This window comes from Psittacula echo, assembly GCF_963264785.1.
Source record: "Psittacula echo genome assembly, chromosome: 3".
Lineage (NCBI taxonomy): Eukaryota > Metazoa > Chordata > Aves > Psittaciformes > Psittacidae > Psittacula > Psittacula echo.
In genome coordinates, this window is record NC_137736.1 from 95341027 (window position 1) to 95352628 (window position 11602).

Below are 11602 nucleotides of genomic sequence, written 5' to 3' on the forward strand. Positions count from 1 at the left end.
TTCTGCAGACTTTAGGGCCCTTCCAGCCCTATAGTTGCTTAAAATCCTCAATAAATTAGGTTTTAGTTGCTTTCATGTGGGTATTTAGGACCATGTGAGAAACACTGGGGTATCACATAGGAAGCATAGACCCCTCTGCGATAGCTGTGCAGTCCAGGCACAGCACCTCAGACAGCTCTAGACCTAACCTACATTAAGGTTGAAGTGACTTCCTACTTCACCTCAAAATTCCCAGAAGTTTATTTTTAATTACCATGCACACTGAAAAGGACCTCTGTTTTGAGGCTAACCATTTATAGACTGCCTAAAAGCTCTATTGCAGTCCAGGATTAGGCAGACAGGTGACATTCAGGAGACTAAGTGTCTTGGAAAAGCTCAGTTTATTCTGGTCTGGCAGAAATTCCATGAGAAGCCAAACGTCCCTCTTGCTGAAAAGGCTTTTTGGTGGCAGCCGAAAAAGGTAATGTCACGATTTAACGGTAATATTTGAAATTCACTATGTTTGGACTTGTTTCCCCCACAATTGCCTCCCCCTTGTCTGGACTGAACAATCCCCCTGATGTGACTATGGAGGTCCTTGAGATGTGCACCATATTTAGAACAAAATAACGCTATTATCATACAAATCATGCTGAAGAGCTGCCTCTGTTGTGCAGGCTACACTAAAAAATGAATGAAAAAAAAGATTAGATTCTGTGAGATCCTTCCTTGCAGGAACAATGTATTGTAAAGCAGATTTGCTTAATTTCCTTCAAAATCCCTCAGATAATGCAGGACAACGCTTTTCAATGGTTCCCACTATAAGCACTGCGTGTCTAAGTAAATGGGAACATGGTACACTTCAGAAATCATTGTAAAGAATTACTGTTTATCTGGATAAGGAAGGGTAGTCTTGAGACTTGATTATGCCTACTGATCCAAATGCATTGAAAACTCTGTTCTCATTTTCACATTCCTCGAGTAGCAAAACTTGACATCTGTGCAAAAACTGTCCTGCTGAACAAAAAATATGGCTGCTAGTGCAACTGAAAGGGCCAGAGTTTATTGCTAATGGAACTTTCACCACATTTTATCTGTCCTTCAGAGGAGTTTGGGGTTATTGTTTTTTTAAAGTTCCCACAGGAAGTCTCAGTGGTTTTATCTGCACTATGAGGGTCATGTAAAAGGTTGGGGCGTGTTTGAATGCTGAAGAAATTATTCAGAATGCAGATTTGTAAACGAGAGCAATTATTTACTCAGAACAATTGAGCCCATGTAGAAAAAAGCCAGGAAGTACACATGCAGTGAGAGGGCTAGAAGCTCTATGTGATCGTTGGCTACCTGAGGTTCTGAGCAGCCGTATCTCTCAGCCTGTTACACTAATGAGGGATGAGAATTTTCAGCATCTCACAGGCTCTGACTGCTGCAGGGCTGTTTGCATGGACTGTACTGGGGTTTGTATGCTTGCCAAAGTTCATGGTAATACGGCAGTGGGGATATATCACCTTCCACTTGGACTTTTGCTCTAGCCTTAAATGCATAGCACTGGTTCTGAGTGCTGTTATTTGTTCATCTCTTTAACACTAGAACTGTCACAGTTGCAGTTATCCTGTATAACCTGACAGTATCCTGGCAACCATATTCTTTAAAGGACAACAATACTGAATTTTCCTAAACAAGCCTTTCCATCCTGTAAAACTTCACACACATGCACACAACACAGCTGATACGTCCCTGAAAGATTTTTATCTGTTTCATGTAGAGAAATACTGAAGTTAATAATTTGGTCATTTGTATAACCAAATCAGCTGCCAACCATCGTATGGAGCAGGCTGCAAACAGTGCTGATTTCATAATGCACAAAGAGCAGGTATTGAAATGATGGAGCATTCAGCTCTGCCTCCTAAAGATTCCTCACCACACAAGCCAGAGTAATATAATTGTTAAGAATGGAGCGGTATATTTTCAGAGTGCCTTGCTCAGCAGTTTATTCTCCTGACTCTGATTAAAGTTAATGGGAGTCGTGCAGCCGAAACCCCATGGATTGCATATGGTTTGATGACATAATACAGCTGCAAACGAAGGCAGGATTGTGAACAGTCAGGTACAAAATAGCAATTTTTGCTCCATTTAACCATCGTCTTTTTTCCAGCTCTCAGCACATTAACCACTTTTCTGCTGATCATATCTGCAATATCTAAAACTAAGTGATGCTTTTTGGAACATCCTATTTCAGCAGTAAAACGGAGACCTTGTCAATCCACTCACTAGTATCCATCTTGTGTTTTGTTCCTAGAAGTTGGAGGGTTTCTTACAATGTGGGTTAATGAAGGATGGTTTTCACCCTGATACAGACTACTAGCAATTCATGTATTCCAAGATACATGAGCGATTAACTCCTGGGAATGTTCCACAGGTGCTACTTCTAAACCCTGTTCAGTGCATTGTTCAGTTAACAACATTTTTCACCATGTCATTTATGGGTACAAAAGAATTCTTAACTAAGAGTACATTGTGAACATATTTTAAAAGCTGTAAACACGCATTAGTTAACTAAAAGGAAAATGTTCTAAAAGCTTACTTAACAAAGTACTTAAGTGCCTGGAAATTTTGGTCAGGTATTATTTCTCTTGAAGACTATAAGTCCACAAACCTTGTGGTCTGTCCTGGTCATTTGTTCACCTCCAAATCATTTCAAGGCCAAGCTATTCAAAACCCTTCTTTCTGTTTCGGTAACATCCCTGTATTTATACCTTTCACTTTTATCCCATTAATATAATCTTCAGACTACCTTGGATACACCTCATAGGCTGTCAGCACAAAAACTTCTAGCTGATGTTTTCCAGATATATTTCATGAGGAACTCAATTTCCCAAGCTGAAAAAAAAAGTATATCCATGACCTGCCTGTGAGTCACAGAAATCCCCGTGCTGGAAGCTGAAGCTATGCACTAAGAGAAGATCTGTACTCTTAAATAACAGAGGATGTGGAGCCATGCTGGACTGATGATCAACCACACGCTGTTATCTCCCTCCCTGGCTCTGATCTGAACCTTTCTAACTAGATTTCTTGAGAACTTAGCTATGGAAGAACAGGGAGCACTCACCAGCATGGACTAGGATGCCACTTGGACTCAGCCCTATTTCTCTTATAATATAGACAGGGACAGTTATTTTTCTGAGGGTTGAGAAAATGGATTTTTGTAATCTGCTTATGAATCCACAATTCCACTCCAGGAGGTGAATATGTGCACTTAAAAAGTCATTGATTTATGATTAGATTATGATAATCTAACTATATTAAAATGCTTTTAGAAAGCTGCTTTGCCATAGAACGATGTTCCTTGCTTGTTTCTCCATATGGAAAAATGAAGACTTAACACCAGATAAAACTAAAAATCGACAGTATTTGCATCTTGAGGTTCTTATGCTGTGACCATAACCCCAGATTAGTTACTGGGGCAACTGGGCCCTGGGCTTCTTCTTTTACTGCCAATACAAAGGGAATAGCAGAAACTAGCCTTGAGCTAAGGAAATGGGAAAATACTTCCCATCTCCCACAAAGAAGACACACGGTTAAAGCCCCCAGGGCCTCAATGAGAAGACTTCAAAGAAACACTTCCAAAACATAATCGAATTCCCAAAGATTTGCACTAAGAAATCCCTGCAGGAAATGGTGATGCCAGGAGCAATACTGATCCCTATCTCAATACGTGGCAGGACATACTGTGAAGCTGCACAGACTGCATCCCAAAGTTTTAAAGGGTAAAAGGTAAAAAGTTCGAAGGGTAAAAACCCCAGTAGTCAGCAGAGAGGCTTCATTTGACTCACAGAAACCTTTCCGTTCCCCACTCTGCAAAGCTGCAAACTTCTTAGGGGAGGGAAGCGTGAAAGGAATAGTTTGCAGATAAAGAGATCTTCACAACTTCCAGCAGACTTTTTTTCCTTCTACATTTACATAGAATTTAGGAGTATCATTATATCTCCCGCTTCTTCACATGGAAGATTCCATGCTAAATTACTGTTAGTGAAAGACTATGGCTCACAGATAAAAGACACTATGCAAAGAGGTAACCGTTATTATTCCCATTTAAAAAGCTAAACTAATCTCTTCCTCCTTTAAAACACACCAAAAAGCAAGATGCAGAAAATGTTAAATCAAGGTGCATTTGATCACTCAAAACTTTCCTGAGTTCCAAAGACCCAGCTTCTCCAGCGTCCCTGTTTCTTGGGGATATTTTTCATCACAATAAAACGATTCAACGGAGGATGTTTCCATTCAAAATGCTTTAAATTGCTTTCCTGTCAAATGTATAATATGTCCTGCATTATGCATAGGAAGGATTGCACCTCAGCTTTGCTAACATAAACAGTATTTCCAGCGTAGGCAACTAATAGAACACGTTAATGCTCTGGGGTCTGTTCATAACACAGATGGTAATGATTTGTGCAGCTTATGTGCTTCCCACATCAACACCAAGAACCTGAGTTCTTTTACGTCAATCTTTCAGACACTGATCTTCCATCACACAGGCAATGGCAGCGATCACCCACCACCTCAGTCTTTCCAGAGTCTTCCTTGGCCACCCTCATTATAGATCAGAGCTAATTAATTGAGTCACACAGATGCATGTAAAATCACCCCAGAATCCAGTAGGTTAATAAAGCCACGGCTCACGAGGTAAAAGCACAGAAGGCATTCCCATGTTCAGTTGCAGAGTGCACTGAGGAAATTGCCTGTCACTGTACCCACACCACGTTTGCACAGAGGGTTTTATCAGGTGTTTCTAAACAAGCCAAGTCATTTCTGAGGCACAGTGCTTGCTCTCTAGAAGCAAGTCAGTCACATCAGCATAGCCTGTTAGCCAAGTGCTCATGTTAACATCATTCTAAAGCAACTATCTTGTTTTACAGCTTAAAGAAACTGTCTATATCACCAAATGAAAGAGATTTCTGTCCTTGGTCCAAGAGGCACTGGAAGCTTTACATCATCTCGGCTTAGTGACTCAAGTGTCACTGTAAGGAGCTGCACCGCAGGGCACAGACATATCCTTGATTCCCCTTGCAATATGGTGAGAGACCTGAGCTTATAAAAGGAGGATGCAGAACATCCGACACAGTGAGCCAGACAGAAGGAAATGCCAAAGACTGAAATCTCCTAGTTAGTTGCCATTGCAACACTAGAAGTCAGAGCCAAACCCTGTACAAATGTACATATCCCTAAATTCTAATTACAGCACCATCAGGGAATAACGCAGGCACTGGGGTGAAGGGTTTGGGCGCAAATTTTCCATTCCTCCTCTGAAAACTGTATTACCAAGCAGGCAGGAATGCAATATCATTGAAGCCTGAGGGATAATGACATGCAGTGCTTCTCTGATTGAGAAGTCCCAGGGCTGTCTCCTATACCTTAAACAGCTTTTGTACATCTCATGCACATCATTCATGAACATTAGATGCAGAAGGCTTGCTATGGAACTCTCCATATCCAGGGAAATTACTGGGGTTTCTTCTCATCTCTTCTTTTTTCTGGCATTTTAGAGCTTTCCTTTCAAGCCACATGAGAACCTAACTCATCAGCAATAGAAAAGGTGGTGCCAGTTCAAACTGTTATATATGGATTTGTATGTAACCAGTCCATTCTCAGTGATGAGTTGTAGGTCAGCCGAAAGGAGAGATAAACACAAATTTTATAATGTTTAGAAAACATGATCTCAAAGGAGGGTGGGAATCTGGGCTTTCTTTATCTAGAGAAGAGAAGACATCACAGATATTTGAAAAGTATTTTCCACTATGTAAATGGTTCTTACACAGATGAGAGTTAACTGTGCTTTGAATCTGTTGTGGACAAAGCAAGAAAACATTCCAAACTTCAGGCTAAGGAAGTCCAGTGGCAGGATTATCACTGCATCCTTGTCCTGCACCTATACACTTCTCTGAAGCCTCTGCCATAGGCCACTCTTATGTAGAGGATGCTGGGACAGCTGAGACTTTGGTCTCAGCAACATAGTCATGATTATCGTCTTGATTATCTGCTTAATTTGCAGCAGAGAAGGCTAATGAAAAAATTTGTAGTTGTGAGGATAGTCAAGTGCCCAAAGAGGCCACCTGGGGAGACTGTGAAATATCCGTCATCAGAGGTTTCAAAGAACAGACTACACAAACAGCTGTCAAGGGCAGCTCAGACATGTGTGACCTTGCCTTCAAGGAGAAGGGCAGACAAGGAGCCCTCCTGAGATCTCTGTCAAGGATTCTGCTCCTGTTTTCACAGCTTCAGCCAAAAGCAGGGAACTCAGATGCCTTCTTCCAGTGACACCTTCTGCCATCAGTGGATCCACTAGCTGTATAGCAATATTTTCCATCTCTTTCCTTCTCCAGTATAATACATGTATCAAAGACAGAGAGACGCATGAGGGATAGGCTGTGTCCCGTTACACCCTAGGAACCACACACAACAGACAGAAGATAAAGAAGTTTGGGAGCTGTTCTACTGAAGACTGGGCCACCACTTTCCAGCCTCATTGCAGAGGAAGAGCAATGGTTTAAAGCCAGATTTGCCTTCACCCATGGCCCAAGGCCAAGTACAGCCCAACTGGACTGGAGAATGTAAGCCAGTGGCAGAAGCCATTCCCTGAAGACTTGCCCTTGCAACTCCCCTCAGTTCATTTGCTCCCCAGTACATGGCTAACAGCTTGCAAACTGGCAGCAACCCAGCAAGCAGAGGGGAAGAAAGGATTCCTGCTAGACAGACACATTCACCCTCACACGTCCTCACTTTTACAAACCATAATGTTGTGATTCCTTAATTCTCATCTCTCCAAACCCAGCTAAGCTACAAAGCAAGCATTTTGTCCTATTAGAAGAACTCTTAGCCCTGCAAAATCACAGGTTGTTTAGCAGTATGAAAAGGATATGGCTGCAGGCTCTATGCGTGGTGCACACTTATGTCATTGGTCTCTAGCTTTCAGGGAGCAATTGTGCATGACAAAAATGCAAAGAAAGAAAGGAAAAAAAAATCAAATATTTACAGGAGGAAAAGTGATCCTACCCCACATGGTACAAATTTAGGGATGCATTGTAGCCACATTATGTGCACATAGCTACTGAAACAGTTTCCAACAGAATGTTTACACAGTTGTCTGGAAGCATATTGTTTGCCTACTTTTCAAAGCCAATTTATATGCAGCACACATATCAGCATGCATGAAAATTCAGACAAAAACACAGATGCATGCAACAATCCCTGGCCAGCTCTTGCTGGTCTTTATTGTTTGTTGCTCACAAGTACCTAGGAGAGAGGACAAAGGTAGCAGTCTGTTGTGCTAGGCACTGTACTATCCCAAACTAGAGGACAGGTATTTCCCTTGAGGAGCATACAATCTCAATTTAAGACAAGATAATAACAAGTGAATGTAACAGAAAGTGAGGGAGTGACATATGGGAATGAATAATAAGAGAGTTTATATGTGCCAGCTTTATACTCTCATGTTCCAGCTAATTGAATACATGATGCAAATAAATACTAGTCTCCTACTGAAGGCAACAAGTTAGCTGTAGTCAGCTGGTGATCTCTCAGGAGCTTCACAAAGAAATTAGTGAGAAATTTGGAGGAGCCCAGGGGAGATGATAGATATGTTTGGAGAGGGCATCCCAGAGAAAAGTGTCAGCGTGGGATAATGGGAAGGGTGTGTGATATGGGAACAGGAGGATGAAGGAGATTAGCATCATTTAGGCAGCAAAACAGGGAAGGTTAGGTAACATAGCTGCTGAGAAGGAAGGATGTGAAAGTCCTGGACCAAAAAATAAAGAGCTTGCATCACAAGTTGATAAAGAGATTGTGGGACCAAGAAGGGTTGTAAAAGGCAAAAAAAGGATGAATTTGTCACTGTACTTTGAATAGATCCAGGGGAACAAATTCAGTGGGTGTCAGGACTACATCTGGGTGAAAAGGGTCAGAGTGAAACTCATGTCACTGGAGGAAAAAGCTACATCAAGAAGTGGTGTGGAGTCACCAAACCAGTCACAGCCCATGCTGAAAAGCATGCAGGTGAGGTCTTCTCCATGTCCAAGGAGGAAGGTGAGAGGAAACATCCCCCAAACAAAGCAGAGGTAGCACCAGCTACAAGATAGGGGATAACAGGGACAGCAAGTGAAGCCTGCCCAAGCTTATGTGTTGTGGCCAGCTCAAGAACACACCTTAATTTTAACAGCCAGCTCTACTGAACCACCTTTGTCCAAGGCCCAAAAGGACAAGTCTAAGGGAAGAAGTGGAAAGTGAATACATGAATACACCGCTCCCTCTTCTTGAAGTGCCCCTTTGCAGAAGACTCCTCTCTCCCTACATGCAGTCATTGCATGGATCAGAGCTGAGTTTCCTGCCTTAGATGCCTCGAGTTAGGCAGTGTGAAAACCACTCATCAAAGAAATTTCATCCAAGTCTCTCTACTGCAGTTTCCTGTGTCACTGCTCAGACAGATGTCCTGTCCTCTGGGATCCGTGGCAGGTACTATTTATGTTCAATACCGTTTATATACCCCAACACCTCCACGGGGAGATGTCAAATCAATAAGCCAAGAGCTGAAGTGTAGTCATTTCGTGCCTTTATTTTTCTGTTTTTAAAAGACCAATGGTCTTTCTACAACTCTACAAAGTCTCTTATAAAGTTAACAGAAGCACTGCCAGCGATTACATGCCTCACTGCACACCATGCCCATCACCCTGAGACTCCCCCTACCCTGCCCAGGATGCCACATCAGCCCCCCAGGGACGTCAGCCCCTGCCCAGTGATGCTGCAGCAGGGCTAGTCTCCAGCTTCCCACATCCCTGCCCTGCCTGGCTGTAGCTGCTGTCAAGCCAGGCCCATCTGTGAGCCCAGACTCATCCCCATGGAGCTGCACCCAGCTCTGGTGTCCTCAGCTTGCCCCACTCCTGGAAGGCGCAGTGGGACAGGCCCTGGCTGCCAGGACCTGCCATGATATACCAGGGGAGCCCCTGCACTTTGGCACTAGTTGCCTGAGAAACACTAGCACAGGACAGGAATCAGAGGACAAGCTCAGCCTTGCCAGGATCAAAACATTCTGACCCAGCCCCTCCACACAAGATGTTTTAAGATTTTATAAGGTATGTTTCTGCTTTCCTTCTGGTACTGAGCTACCAAGGTCTAACCTGATCGTGTTTTGTCTTCTCTACAGTGACATTGTCTGGTACCTTGAAGAGAGGGCTGCTGCCACTATATTCCACCTCTGGGCCACCTCAGCAAGGACCTGCTGGAGCCTGGTACTAGGTGCCACACAGGGTCTGGGCTGTACTGTAACTGAGCATGGTGGGCAACATGTCCACCTCCATCACCACTGCAGAAACCTCCAGTCCAGGCCAACTGCTGTTTACAAAGGGGAGAAAATAGACCCCAGGGACCTGTCCCCAGTGTCCTGGGTTCAGCTGTAGCAGTTATTTTTCTTTCTAGCAGCTGGTGCAGTGCTGTGTTTTAGCTTTAGTCTGAGAATAATGCTGATAAAACACCCATGTTTTAGTTGTTGCTCAGTAATGCTTACCCTGATCAAGGGCTTTTCAGTCTCTCTTGCTCTACCAGTTGAGGAGGGGCACAAGAAGCCAGGAAGGATCAAAGACAGGACACCAGACCCAAACTAGCCAAAGGGGTATTCCATACCAGCACATGATGCTCAGTATACAAACTGGGGGGACTTAGCCAGGAGCCACAGATTGCTGCTCAGAGAGGGGCTGAGTATCAGTCAGCAGGTGGTCAGCAACTGTAATTGTGCATCACTTGTGTTTTCTGAGCTTTCATTTCTTTTTCTCTTGTTTTCTATTATCATTATGGTTGGTATTCTTTTTATTATCACTACTTTTTATTTGATTTTAGTTATTAAACTGTTCTTACCTCAACCCATGGGTTTTATGTTCTTTTGTTTTCTCCTTCCCATCCTGCCCCAGGAAGGACTGGAGAATCACAGTAAATCCACCAGAATAAGCCACTTACATGCTAACATCAACTCACTCCCTGAACAATGGTGAGCTGAGGAGCTTCAAGGCCCATGCTGATGGCATTTCTTGATAATAAGTGGATAAGTGGAGAGCTGCTCACCTTCTGTGACACACATAGATGTAGAGGGAAAAAAAGTATTTTCACTTTCTTTTCTCAGCCAAATCCTTTCTTGGGTTGTTACGGATTATTCACACAGCAGCCGTGCCTGTGCTGGCTGATCAGATTACTGCACCAATGGCTCCATGGCTTTCAAACTCATTTCACAGGTTCCCAAGAAACAGATGCTGGTACATGATAAGTGGCAGCAGCTGGCTTCAAAACATGTCATCAGTTCATCAGCCTCCAATATCTCGAGTAACATCTCAGCTCGGTGGAGAAATGTTACCCTAACCAGCGAACATATTTGTGTGGGGAAGTAAAGCTCCTTTTATGTACTTTACGTAAGTACATCAGTTGACATCAGTTGACGTCAACAGTTGACATACTGATTCACACCTTTGCTTTGTTCCCAGAACTACTTAAGCACACAAAGCCCAAGTGTCAGTGCAGTGATCCTTTTTTAGACATTTGGTGCTCTGGCTTCCCATTGAGTCCCAGAAGTTACCTACTCCTCACAAGCACCTTTACATGGCTCTACAGCACAGCTGAGATTCTGTGAATTTTTTTTTTATTATTCAAACAAAACCAATCATTTGCATAGGCATTGATTTTGATTATCAGAGGACACAGATATGATTGCATATGTAACAGAAGGAAATTAACCACGTTAACTGCTTTCTTTGTTGTTGTAGAGTTTTGAATTCCAGGCTGCTTTCTGGTATGATGAAGGTAAAGTATTATTACAGTGCACACACTCAGAAACAATTACACAATACTCATTAAAAAAAAAACCTACACACATCATATATTCAGCTAATTTGACCAGACTTCTGTTTTCCACAAGACCTCTTACCTTGCTGTAAGACAGAATTACCCAGGGTACAAACTGGACCTTCCACTACCAAGGCTCTCAGGAATCTAATTACAGAATGGCAAAAATGTTGAATAGAAGCACACTGAATAACATGGCTGTCATTTTATGGCAATGCATGATATACAACTAAGAGCCACTCGTATCCAATAAAGTCAATGAGAAGATTTGCATCAGTGTACAAGAGCATAAAGGAAAGGAAAACAGTGTTTCTTACACTACTGCCAGGTAAACGAACATGTCTAGGTTGCAGTAAGACCATCTGTAAGGTAAAGTTTAGATGTGCAGAATTGCTAAGAGCAGGAGAGCAGGAGAGTGGGACAGAGGGAAAGGTGGTGAATGCCCTGTTGCCAGTTTTGTCCGCATAGTCACTCCAAGAAGCTGTTGTGAGTCATTTACAAGTGGGGCCCCAGGGGCTACTGTCCCACTCCATCAGTGATGCTAAAGGCAGTGGGCTCTATTCCTGCCCCAGTGCCTTCACTTCCCTCCCTGTAGTAAGAATTTAAACAGCACAGTATATTTCTACCTTCTCTCCTAAAGTCTTGAGGCAGATACTACTGCTCACACCTAACAAATGGGTTGTTGTCTTCTGACCAAGTATATTTCCTACAGTATCATAATCCTTCTATTAATTTCTCTGAAGCCTCAGTT